Source organism: Zingiber officinale, chromosome 10A, assembly GCF_018446385.1.
Source record: "Zingiber officinale cultivar Zhangliang chromosome 10A, Zo_v1.1, whole genome shotgun sequence".
Classification (NCBI taxonomy): Eukaryota; Viridiplantae; Streptophyta; class Magnoliopsida; order Zingiberales; family Zingiberaceae; genus Zingiber; species Zingiber officinale.
The window spans coordinates 65,509,193-65,522,055 of record NC_056004.1 but is presented as its reverse complement, the minus strand read 5'-3'; positions in this window follow the sequence as shown (position 1 = coordinate 65,522,055).

Below are 12,863 nucleotides of genomic sequence, written 5' to 3'. Positions count from 1 at the left end.
GGAACTTCATCTTCGGTGGAAGGTTGAGGCATCGCTAGCGCGGTCGTCCCAAAATGACGTTGTAGGACGAAGGAGAGTCGACCACCACGAAGTTTATTGTCCTGGTCCTCTGGCGGCTCTTCTCCCGGTGAGGTAGCCACCGAATTTGTCCGACCATTGAACGTTGCCAAGATAAACCGTGAGAGCGGGTCGTCATGGGCAGCAGCTCGGCTCGATCAATTTGCAGCTGATCGAATGCCTTCTTGAATATGATGTTGACCGAGCTCCCTGTGTCAACAAATATGCGGTGAATAGTGTAATTTGCTATTACCGCTTTAATGAGCAGAGCGTCGTCGTGGGGCACTTCAACTCCCTCTAAGTCTCCGGGCCCGAAAGTGATTTCCGGTCCACTTGCCCGCTCTTGGCTACAGCCGACTGCGTGGATCTGCAGCTGCCGGACGCCCGCCTTTCTGGCTCGGTTGGAGTCTCCTCCGGTCGGCCCACTAGCAATAACGTTGATCTCGCCTCGGGAAGTATTGCTTCTATTTTCCACTTCCCGCACGGACGGCCGAGACCGCTCTCTGGACGCTCGGCGATTCTCCTGTCTTGGAGATCGGTGCCGATCGGGCGTCTGTTGATGTCGCCTTTCGGTGCGGGTCCGGTCGGCTTCATGGGTCCTTTGCCTCCTGTCGATGGGGGGAGACCGTCGTTCGGCTTTCCTGGGAACGGGATTGGCCACGAAGGGAAGACTTCGACAATCCCTCGTGTTGTGCGTATCCGTCTGGTGGAAGGAGCAGAACATAGGGGTCCACCTCTTCTTTGGCTTGGGCCGAGCGGCAGCCACTTCTTGTACGTGCGACCTGGCGTGGGGGGATGGGATTGCTTCGGCCCTCGGTCCTCTAGGTGGCTGCTGAGCGGCGTCCGCTCGGCATGAATAGGTGCCCGCTTGGTAGGAGTTTCCTTTTTCCGGGCGGCTTGCGCTTCTTCCACGTTTATGTATTCGTTGGCCCGATGTAGCATATGATCATAATCTCGGGGCGGCTTTCGGATGAGCGACCGGAAGAAGTCCCCATCCACAAGGCCCTGCGTGAAGGCATTCATCATTGTCTCCGATGTGGCCGTTGGGATATCCATCGCCACTTAGTTGAATCGCTGGATGTAAGCTCGAAGCGATTCTCTCGACTCTTGCTTGATGGCAAACAAGCTGACACTTGTCTTCTGATAACGCCGACTGCTAGCGAAGTGGTGGAGGAAGGCCGTTCGGAAGTCCTTGAAGCTAGTGATGGATCCGTCCGGCAACCTCCGAAACCACCGTTGAGCCGATCCCGAGAGAGTGGTAAGAAGGCACTTTACTCCATCTGTATATTGATGGAGTGTAGCTGTGTTATCAAACTTACCCAGATGATCATCCGGGTCCGTTGTTCCGTTGTACTCGCCGATCGTCGGAGGCACGTAGTGCTTGGGTAGAGGGTCTCGTAGAATAGCCTCCGAGAATTGGCGATTGATCCGCTTGGGAGATGAGTCCACCCGGGGAGCTTTCCTTTCGTCATCTCGGCATCTCGTCTAAAGAAGATCCCCTATCTCTTCGAGCTGGTACGGCTTCAGGGGTGCGAAACAAGGCTCGATGGAATGCGACGGTGGCTGGAGGTGCTTCCGCTCGGCCACCTGACGCAGATGTTGCTTGTTGCTCAGGCCGCTGCTTTCTGCTTTTGTTCCACAAGTTTGGCGGCCCTTATCTCGACGAGCTTGAGTTCTTCGTCGAAAGCGCCACTGTGTTGTCGCCGCCTCGTCCATTGTTTCGATCGGATGCGAGGCGTTCCCGGGCGCCAATTTGATCTGTCGAACCAGAGTCAGCGGACCTGGGCACGTGGCCCTGCTGAATCCTCGGCGCCTCGCGAACTCGGCGCAGAAACCGAGCCGGGAGGGGTGTCCCGGCGACGGCCCTCCGACGCTCAAGTCAGGCGAGCAATCAAGAATAGGTGGCCTCAAGATGAAGACTTTTTTCTTTCATTCATACCTCCGGTGAAGAAATGGAGGCCTTATATAGACCTCTCAAAGAAGCCTGGGCGCGCCAGTCAAAGCAACCACCTGCCTTTGACCATGCTCAGGTATGGGTCTGTCAGAAGGGCCATGCCCAGATATGGATCTGTCAGGAAGACGTCCATGAGGCCATACTGCTACTGTATCAACCTTCCCATGATGTGACGGCAAGATCCTCCATCGTGTGATATTGTGTACGGCCTAATCATCAGACATGCTTCTGCTGATATCCCATAACCCGAGCCGAGCGCATAGGCCGCTCGGCCACCTTTGTACCCTCGCCCCTATCCTGGCCGAACAGACCACCCGATCGGCCCTTCGGTCCCAGCCGAGCGGACTTCCGCTCGGCCCTTCGATCTTCCTGCCTTGGCGTCGGAAACCCAAGCCCATGGATGGGTTATCTCTAGCTCCGCTCGGACTATTACCCGCTTGGCCAGCCCTCCATCCGTCCTTAGGTTGGGACCCTTCAGAAGGTGGGCCCCCCATTCTTACCGCCGGATCATATATAATTTTGACTTAATATTTTTTGTTCATAGAAAGTGAATTATATGTTGGTTACTTCTTAAAAAAGTTAATGGTTGAAAATATATAGTATGTGTATCTGAAATCCTAAATATAAACCTAGAGATATAAAAATTTCATGAAATTAGTTCTTATGTGTTCATATTATTCTTTTAATAATAAAAATACCTTTATGCATAATTTTGACCTAATATATTGAGTGTAGTCATTTCTAAAACATGAATTATGCCAAATTTGTTTTAAAAAATGACTAAAGTCAACATATTGGGTCAAAATTATGTATGATGTTATTTTAAATATTAGGAGAATAATACAAACTCCTAGTAACTAGTTTCATTAAATTATGAGATCTCTAGGTCTATATTTGGGGTTTTGGTTACTTTTTACTTTTTTCAATTCTAGGATGAATCTTAAATTTGTCTAAAAATTGATGATGAATCCATGGATTCGTCCTAGATTTAGGAATGTATATTTGGACTCATCACCAATTCTGAGACAAATCCATTATTCATCCCCAAGTTGGGAAAAAGAAAAAAAAAAGACAAAAGAATTTGAAACCCTAAATATGGTTCTAGAGATTTCAGAATTTCATGAAACTAATTCCTATGTATTCATATTATTCTCTAGATCATAAAAATACCTTAATTTTGACTCAACATATTGAGTGTAGTAATTTTTTAAACATGTATTAGATTAAATTAATGTTAAAAAATGACTAGAGTCAATATATTGGGTGAAAATTATGTATAAAGAAATTTTTAAGATTAGAGGAGTAATAAGAACACAAAGGAACTATTTTCTTTAAATTCATAGATCTCTAAGTTCATATTTAGCGTTTTGGTTACTTTTTTCTTTTCTTTTTATTTTTTCAATTTGGGATGAATCCTAGATTTGTCCCAAAATTAACAACAAATCCAAGTATTCGTCCCCAAATCTGGGACAAATCCATGAATTCATCACCAATTTTGGGGTAAATCCAGGATTCATCCTAAAATTGAAAAAAAATAAAAAGAAAAGTAAAAGTAACCAAAATCCAAAATATGCCGTTAGAGATTTTGGAATTTTATGAAACTAGTTCCTATGTGTTCTATTTATTCTCTTGATCATAAAAATACCTTCATACATAATTTTGACCCAATATATTGAGTGTAGTCATTTTTTTAAACATAAATTAGATAAATTTGAGTTATAAAAATGATTAAAGTCAATATATTGGGTCAAAATTATGTATGAGATCTTTGATCCTATCCGAATGCTGAATCAATGGACGCTGGGCACGTGGCGCTTCCCGGCTGCTGACGTGGATCTTCGACTGGTTGCACAAACCTCCGGCAAACCTGCACAGAAGTCGGGCCGGGAATGGGTTCCCGGCGGCGACCTTCCGACGCTCAAGTCAGGTAAGCTAGTAGTGAAAACAGTGGCTCCAAAGTTGTCCCACGCGTACCTCCGGCGAAGTATGAGGCTCTTTATATAGAGCGGTGAAAGAGCTCTTGCACGTCCACCGAGGCGCATACGTGTCCGCAGCCCATACCTCGGTATGTGTCTGTCAGAAAGCTTACCTGGCGCCATACTGCTACAGTCCAAGCATGCCTTCGATGGGACAACAGAACATCTCGTTGTCAGACTTGGAGTATGGCCTAGCCATAGGACGTGTCCGCAGCCCTCTCTACCGATCACAGGCCAGGGCGTCCGGTAAGCCGGCTGGACGGGGAGTCCGTCCGGCCAGCCCTCATCTTAAGCGCTGGCCGGACGGCACTCACATCCCGTCCGGCCTGACGTTGGCATCGATATGCTGGGGATATTTTTGGTAGGGTGCTATGTAGGGACTGTTTAGCAGTATGTCACCTTCTCTTAGGCCTTCCGCTCGACTCTTTGCTACTGTTCAATTGAGCGTCGGAACCCTGACTTCTGTCGGGGCGACTTTTACCATCGGCTATTCACCGGTCGGTCGACCGGGAGGTCGGCCCCTCCTTCTCCGATCGGCCACCTGGCCTTTTGACTCCCGCGTGGTATTGACCCCTCAGAATGGGGGTCCCCTGTTCTAACCCCCGGATCACTTGCCTCCCCCTCAAGTCTAGTCGAGGGAGGCGAAGTCCGACTGACTGGACTGCCGATCTGACTGGATAACGGCCGCTATACTAGTCCGCTCGGCTAGGCATAGAGATGCACATCCGGTCGGCGGTGTCTTGCTCGTGCCTTGTATTCCCTTGAAGTTCCTATCAAATCCTTTCCCTTACTGCTAATCACGTGCGCTGCGCACGGTATGGTGCGCTCATTAAATGCGACCTGTGTCCTGCTGACACGTGGTGGCCCTGCTCTTGTCAGCGTATGGCGGTGGCGTTACCTCCGATGGGACAGCAGCTGTTTGAAATGAATGGCTGGATGATGACCTCGTTCTTCGTGACCTAAATCGGCCGGCCACGACCGTTCAACGCTAACGTTATAAATCTCGCGGCCACTTCTCTCCGCCGCCTTCTTGTTTCATCGACTTCGCCCTCACGCTGCTCTCTCTGCTCCGGCAATCCTCATTCCCTGCCTGTTTGGTGCGCTCACCATCTTCTTCCTTTCCTCGATCTTTCTAGCACCCGTAAGCCTTCCTTTTCAGCTCCCCACATCCTGTATTGCTTTCTTTTTCATTTTGTTGGCATTTTCCCTTAGTTTTTCTGTCAATATCTCTTCTGTTTCGGCCATGGCGAGTACTTCTACGCCAACAGTCGGCGCTCCTAGTCTCTGGTATGCGACTATGGAGAGCCGATTCGATGAAGAAGACGCATTGCGTCTCATTCGGACGTATGAAATTCCGGCCGACCATGAAATAGTTGTAGCCACTCCTTCCGATCGGCCTAATGATCCGCCGCCCGACACCATTTGCTTCTTCCATGATCAATTTTTGGCCGGGCTGCGCTTTCCTCCACATCCGTTCATCGTCACAATATGCAACCACTTTCGCCTCCCGCTCGGCCAATTAGTCCCGAACTCGATTAGGTTGCTGAGCGGGGTGATAGTCCTTTTCAAATTGAACGATATCCCCTTGGACCCCCAAATCTTCCACTATTTCTTCTACCCAAAACAATCCGAGTGGGGGACCTTCATATTTCAATCTAGGTCAGGTTTCATTCTATTTACCAACATGCCGAGCTCCAATAAGCATTGGAAGGAGCATTTCTTTTTTATGCGTCTCCCCGAGCGGCCGGCCTTCCGAACAAAGTGGCAGATCGCGCCAAATTGATCCTGTCTGAATGTTGAATCAATGGACGCTGGGCACGTGGCGCTTCCCGGCTGCTGACGTGGATCTTCGACTGGTTGCACAAACCTCCGGCAAACCTGCACAGAAGTCGGGCCGGGAAGGGGTTCCCGGCGGCGATCCTCCGACGCTCAAGTCAGGTAAGCTAGTAGTGAAAACAGTGGCTCCAAAGTTGTCCCATGCGTACCTCCGGCGAAGTATGAGGCTCTTTATATAGAGCGGTGAAAGAGCTCCTGCACGTCCACCGAGGCGCATACGTGTCCGCAGCCCATACCTCGGTATGTGTCTGTCAGAAAGTTTACCTGACGCCATACTGCTACAGTCCAAGCATGTCTTCGATGGGACAACAGAACACCTCGTTGTCAGACTTGGAGTATGGCCTAGCCATAGGACTTGACAGCTGTCATAAGATGTTCTTGTCCCTCTCTACCGATCACAGGCCAGGGCGTCCGGCAAGTCGGCTGGACGGGGAGTCCGTCCGGCCAGCCATCATCTTAAGCGCTGGCCGGACGGCACTCACATCCCGTCCGGCCTGACGTTGGCATCGATATGCTAGGGATATTTTCGGTAGGGTGCTATGTAGGGACTGTTTAGCAGTATGTCACCTTCTCTTAGGCCTTCCGCTCAGCTCTTTGCTACTGTTCAATTGAGCGTCAGAACCCTGACTTCTGTCGGGGCGACTTTTACCATCGGCTATTCCCCGGTCGGCCGACCGGGAGGTCGGCCCCTCCTTCTCCGATCGGCCACCTGGCCTTTTGACTCCCGCGTGGTATTGACCCCTCAAAATGGGGGTCCCCTGTTCTAACCGCCGGATCAATGATGTTGACTGAGCTTCCTGTGTCGACAAATACGCGTTGAATAGTGTAATTGGCTATCACCGCTTTGATGAGCAGAGCGTCATCGTGGGGTACTTAAACTCCTTCCAAGTCCCCCGGCCCGAAACTGATTTCGGATCCACTCGCCCGCTCTCTGCTGCAGCCGACTGCATGGACTTGGAGCTGCCGGACGCTCGCCTTTCTTGCAAGGTTGGAGTCTCCTCCGGTCGGCCCACCAGCTATGATGTTGATTTCACCTAGGGGAGTATTGCTTCTATTTTCTTCTTCTCGGGCGGAAGGTCGGGGACGTTCCCTAGACATTCGGAGATTCTCCCGCCTTGGAGAGCGATGCCGCTCGGGAGTCGGTTGTTGCCGACTGTCGGCTACCGTCCGATCGGCTTCACGAGGCCTTTGCCGCCTGTCGGCTGATGGCGACCGACGATCGACGCCTCTAGGAACGGGGTGGGCAATTAGAGGAAGACTGCGATAATCCTTGGTGTTGTGTGTGTCCGTCCGGTGGAAGGAGCAGAACATTGGGGTCCATCTCTTCTTTGTCCTAGGTCGCTCGGCTGCTACTTCTTGGACATGAGGTCTTGGATGAGCTCGAATTGCTTCGGCTCAGGGTCCTCTGGGTGGCAGATGAGCAACGTGCGACTTCCGTTCGGCAGGAGGAGCCCGTTCGGCTGGAGTTTCTTTTTTCCGGGCCGCTTGCGCTTCCTCCACGTTGATGTATTCGTTGGCCCGGTGTAGCATGTGATCATAGTCTCGGGGCGGCTTCCGAATGAGTGATCGAAAGAAATCCCCATCCACGAGGCCTTGTGTGAAGGCATTCATCATGGTCTCCGAGGTGGCCGTTGGAATATCCATGGCCACTTTGTTGAACCGCTGGATGTAAGCTCGAAGCGATTCATGGGCTTCTTGTTTGATGGCGAACAGACTAACGCTGGTTTTTTGATAGCGCCGACTGCTTGCGAAGTGGTGGAGGAAGGCCATCCGGAAGTCCTTGAAGCTTGCGATGGATCCGTCCGGTAACCTCCGAAACCAACGTTGAGCCGATCCAGATAGGGTGGTGAGGAAAACCCGACACTTCACCCCATCTGTGTATTGATGCAGGGTTGCCGTGTTATCAAACTTGCCCAAATGATCATTCGGATCGGTGGTTCCATTGTATTCGCCAATCGTCGTGTAACACCCACTAAGCTTTTAAGATAAATATGAGAATGATGAATTTGCCTTAGAAAAATATTAGTAGAATGTTGAACCAAAAAGAAATAACAAGAAATAAAAATAGGGAGTGGTCAAGGATTGAACCTTGAACCTCTCATGATGTAAATGATAGGATTAATGGGTAATAACTAGTTGGGATAGGAATGATATATTGATAGCAAAGGAGGGAAACTCATGATAAGGATGAGAGTAAAAGCTAGCCAAAAGAAAGCAAGAAAAGAGCAAGAGAAAGGCAACTTGCCTTCCTTCTTTTCTCTCCCTTTGCCGTGACTTAAAGAGGGCAATTAAGGGGATTCATTCCCCCTTGTTTCATCATGAATAATGAGAACAAATAAATAAATAAAATAAAATAAAAAAGGGGCTAAGGGAGAAGGAAAGCAAAAACCAATTTTGCTACCTCTTCCCCCTTAACATAAAAGGGAGCATGTAAAGAGAAGATTTTATTTTTCTCTCATTTCTCTCATTCTCTCCTCTCCACCACCGAGAGCCTCAGCCCCCTCTCCTCCAATTTCGGCCCCAAAAACAAGGTTCCTCCTAGGATACAAGGAAGGCTACCAAGGGAAATCAAAGGAGGAGAACAAGAAGAAGAGACCCTTTCTTCCATCACCAAACTTTAGAACCACAAGCGAAAAGGAAGTAAGTATCCCCTCACCTATGGTACAAGTGGTTTTAATGTGTTTTTGGATTTTATGAGGATTTTAAAACCTAGAAACAAAGTTGTGAAAATTCGGCCAAAGAAAGGACTTGTTGATCCTAGGAATGTTTAATATAAGCCTTGATTCATGATAATTTTTCTATGCTTTGTAAGAAGGTTTTCTCTCATATTTTTATATATATGTGATGCTGGATTAGAGATGTACCTAACCCTAGAGTTTCGGCCAAAAAGGTTTTATAAGGGCTAGGGAATTTATTTGTTTACCTAACTTGCATAAAACCCTCTAAATAAATGGTTAAGGATCCATTATTGTTTTCATACTTGAAGGTTACTTGGAACCAAAAGTACCCCACTCACAAGTTTTGTCCAAGGAAGGGTTTAGGGTTAGGAAGACTTTGAATTTAAACTCACCATGTTTATATGATAGAATATAGAGTTTCTTAAAGAGTTGCATGCTTGTATGTTGATAGAAACTCATGAACATCACTTTTAATGTTTCGGCCATGGTAAGGTGGATGGTTTAGAATAGCTTAAACAGATTTTTTTTAACATGCTCAAAACCTCCATGACAATAATATATGAAAGTTGTTTGATGCTCCCATGCTTAATTAGAGTATAGGAAAATTGGTTGCATGATATATGATAATTATGACCACAAGGGTCCTAGCTTGTTTGTGAACCAAACTTATATGTATAGTTTCTTTGATATTTTTGCCATAAAACTTGTTTAGGTTTTCCATACTTTAGGCCACCTAAAACCTAGTTTAAAGACTTGGAAGGTTTCGGCCAAACATATGCTATGAGATAAAGAAAGGAAAAACCTAGGAAACCTAAGACACAATTTAAATGTATGCTTATAGTGCTTGACTTTGATACATGTTATGAAATGTGTTATGACTTTCTATGCTTTTATGCCATTTGAACAAATTCCATGCTTGATGAGGTTCGGCCATGTAGGGTTTAAAGACCTAGAAACCTTAAAATTTAGACCTCATGTGTTAAAGATGCTTCTTATGAAATTGAGATAACATGTTGATTGTGTTCACATGCTTATACAATTAATTATGATTCAAATGGACACCTTAAAGTCTCGGCCATGAAGGGATACATGCCTTAGAAACCCTAGAACTTACATTGAACATGCTCATGTCACACTCCATGAAATATGAAATGTAGAAAGCTAAAAATTCACATGCTATATGTTGTTAGTGACCTAAATTGATGCTAAGGGAAGTTTCGGCCATGACCACTTGTATGATGCCATTTATAAATTTATACATGATGTTAGAGTAAGTTCACATGCTTGTATGCTTGCTTGAAAACCTAAATGAGTACTTGTAAGTTTCGGCCATGACATAATTTTAAGGGCTTAAAGGATTTAGGAACTAACTCAATTGTGCTTACCATATTCCTTGAAACAAATGCTATAAATATGGTTAAGGTTTCCATGCTTTATGTCATTTAGAACCTTGTTTCACACTTGTTAAGGTTCGGCCAAATGAGGTTTAAGGACTTGGAGAACTTAGAGTCCAAGTAAATCTTGTTTATAATACTTCCTATGAAAATGATATGTGGATGAATTAGGTTCTACATGCTTGGATGTTGTTTAAAACCTGAATTGGCACCTAAGAGGGTTTCGGCCAAGATAAGAATCCAAAGGATTAGGAAGCTTAGTACCCAAATTAATCATGTTACATTGTTCCTTATGATTGGATGAGCACATGATACACTTTTATGCTTAGACATGTATGCTTGTGAGCTATACAAGATGAGAATTTCTACGATATGTTATGAGTTCAAAATATGCATGCTTTATGTTATGATATGTGGGTAAATTTTACATGCTTTGATGATATGATATGAGCTGAAAATATGCATGCTTATGTTATGATATGTGGTTAAATTATGCATGCTTTGATGCTATGTTTAGTGCTTAAAATATGCATGCTTTCATGATATGTTATGTGGTTAAATTATGCATGCTTGATGATATGCTTTATTCTTAAGATATGCATGTTTTTATGATCTATGCCTAAGTGATGCATATTGTTATGATATGATGTATGCCTAAGTGATGCATACTTTTATGGTATGATGTATGCCTAAGTGATGCATACCTTTATGACATGATGTATGCCTAAGTGATGCATACCTTTATGATATGATGTATGCCTAAGTGATGCATATTTTGATGGTATGATGTATGCCTAAGTGATGCATACTTTTATGATAGGATGTGTGCCAAAGTGATGCATGCTTTTATGATGTATGATATGTATAAGTATGACATGTACTTTACTTTATATGGCTTGTACCAAGGGTGGGCTCCATAAGCGCCCCGGGGTCGATGGAATAAGACTCGGGCCTCGTTAGGAATGGGCTCCTAAGTGCCCCTAGGTCGATGGAGTAAGACTCGGGCCTAGTATGTTGCCTTGTAGGGTTCAAGACTTGCTACCTTGGACCTACATAGGTTGCGCGCAATATGTAAGTGGTACATAGCCGGGATCCCCTTTAAGTTGAGATTATATTCAAGTATATATGTAAGAAGAAATGGTTTTAAAGATCATGAGACATACACATGTTTTTCGGATACATGTTTTTTTTCAAAATCATATTGCATATACCTTATGATGGTTTATGATATACCATGGTTAGATATGATTATGTTATGTTCCATGATATGTCCATGTGTAGGATATGCCATGACTCCTTAAGACGATATGCCATGATTAGATACGATTATGTTATGCTACATGCTATGCTTTACGCTATGATATGCCATGACTAGTTATGATTTCTTCATGTTGCATGATATGCTTAAAAGAGTATGTTACATTATGTCATGACTAGTTGAAATGATGCCATGTTGAGACATTCTTTGATTATACTATGATTTTCGGTTTTAGTGAGTAGGAAAGGAACTTACTGAGCCATGAGTGCTCACAGCTTACTGTCCTTGTACCACAGATAAAGGAAAAAGCTGGATGAGCTAGAGGAGCAGCAGGAGAGGCAAGGAGATGTGTGTGGCAGTGGCTAGGCAACCAAATAAGAACCTGCTTTAAAAACTTTTAAAGAACTATGCTTTGGTATCATGAATTGTAGTACCGTATGTGTGACTTGATGTTATGTTTCTACTAATTTTGATATCATGTTATTGAGGCCATGATAGTGTAGTTCGGATTTGATGAAAGGGAAAACAAAAGAAAAGTTTTTATTAAACTAAGAGAATTATTTTAAGTCTTCCACTGTTTTAAAAAGAAAAATTTGTACATAGAGTATCGTAGCCCCGTCCCTTAGGGTTAGCAGGGAGGGCGGGCGTTACACGTCGGAGGCACGTAGTGCTTGCGTAGAGGGTCTCGTAGAATAGCCTCTGAAAATTGGCGATTAATCCGCTCGGAAGATGAGTCCGCGCGGGGGGCTTTTCCTTTTCTGTCCTCTCATCTAGGCATTTCATCCGAAGAAGATCCCTGATCTCTATGAGCTACTGTGACTTCGGGGGTGCGGAATAGAGCCCGATGAAATGCAACGGTGGCCTGTGGTGCTTCCGCTCGGCCACCAGATGCTGACGTTGCTTGCTGCTCCGGCCGCTCGGCTGTTGCTTTCTGTTTTTGCTCCACAAGCTTGGTGGCCCTCAACTCGATCAGAGCGTCGAGTTCCTCCGTTGAAAGCGTCACCGTGTGTTGTCGTCCAGCCTCGTCCATTGTTTCCGTTCGGATGCAGGAGCGTTCCCACAGATGGCGCCAAATTGATCCTGTCCGAATGCTGAATCAATGGACGCTGGGCACGTGGCGCTCCCCGGCTGCTGATGTGGATCTTCGACTGGTTGCACAAACCTCCGGCAAACCTGCACAGAAGTCGGGCCGGGAAGGGGTTCCCGGCGGCGACCCTCCGACGCTCAAGTCAGGTAAGCTAGTAGTGAAAATAGTGGCTCCAAAGTTGTCCCACGCATCCCTCCGCCGAAGTATGAGGCTCTTTATATAGAGCGGTGAAAGAGCTCCTGCACGTCCACCGAGGCGCATACGTGTCCGCAGCCCATACCTCGGTATGTGTCTGTCAGAAAGCTTACCTGACGCCATACTGCTACAGTCCAAGCATGTGTTCGATGGGACAACAGAACATCTCGTTGTCAGACTTGGAGTATGGCCTATCCATAGGACTTGACAGCTGTCATAAGATGTTCTTGTCCCTCTCTACCGATCACAGGCCAGGGCGTCCGGCAAGCCGGCTGGACGGGGAGTCCGTCCGGCCAGCCCTCATCTTAAGCACTGGCCGGACGACACTCACATCCCGTCCGGCCTGACGTTGGCATCGATATGCTGGGGATATTTTCGGTAGGGTGCTATGTAGGGACTGTTTAGCAGTATGTCACCTTCTCTTAGGC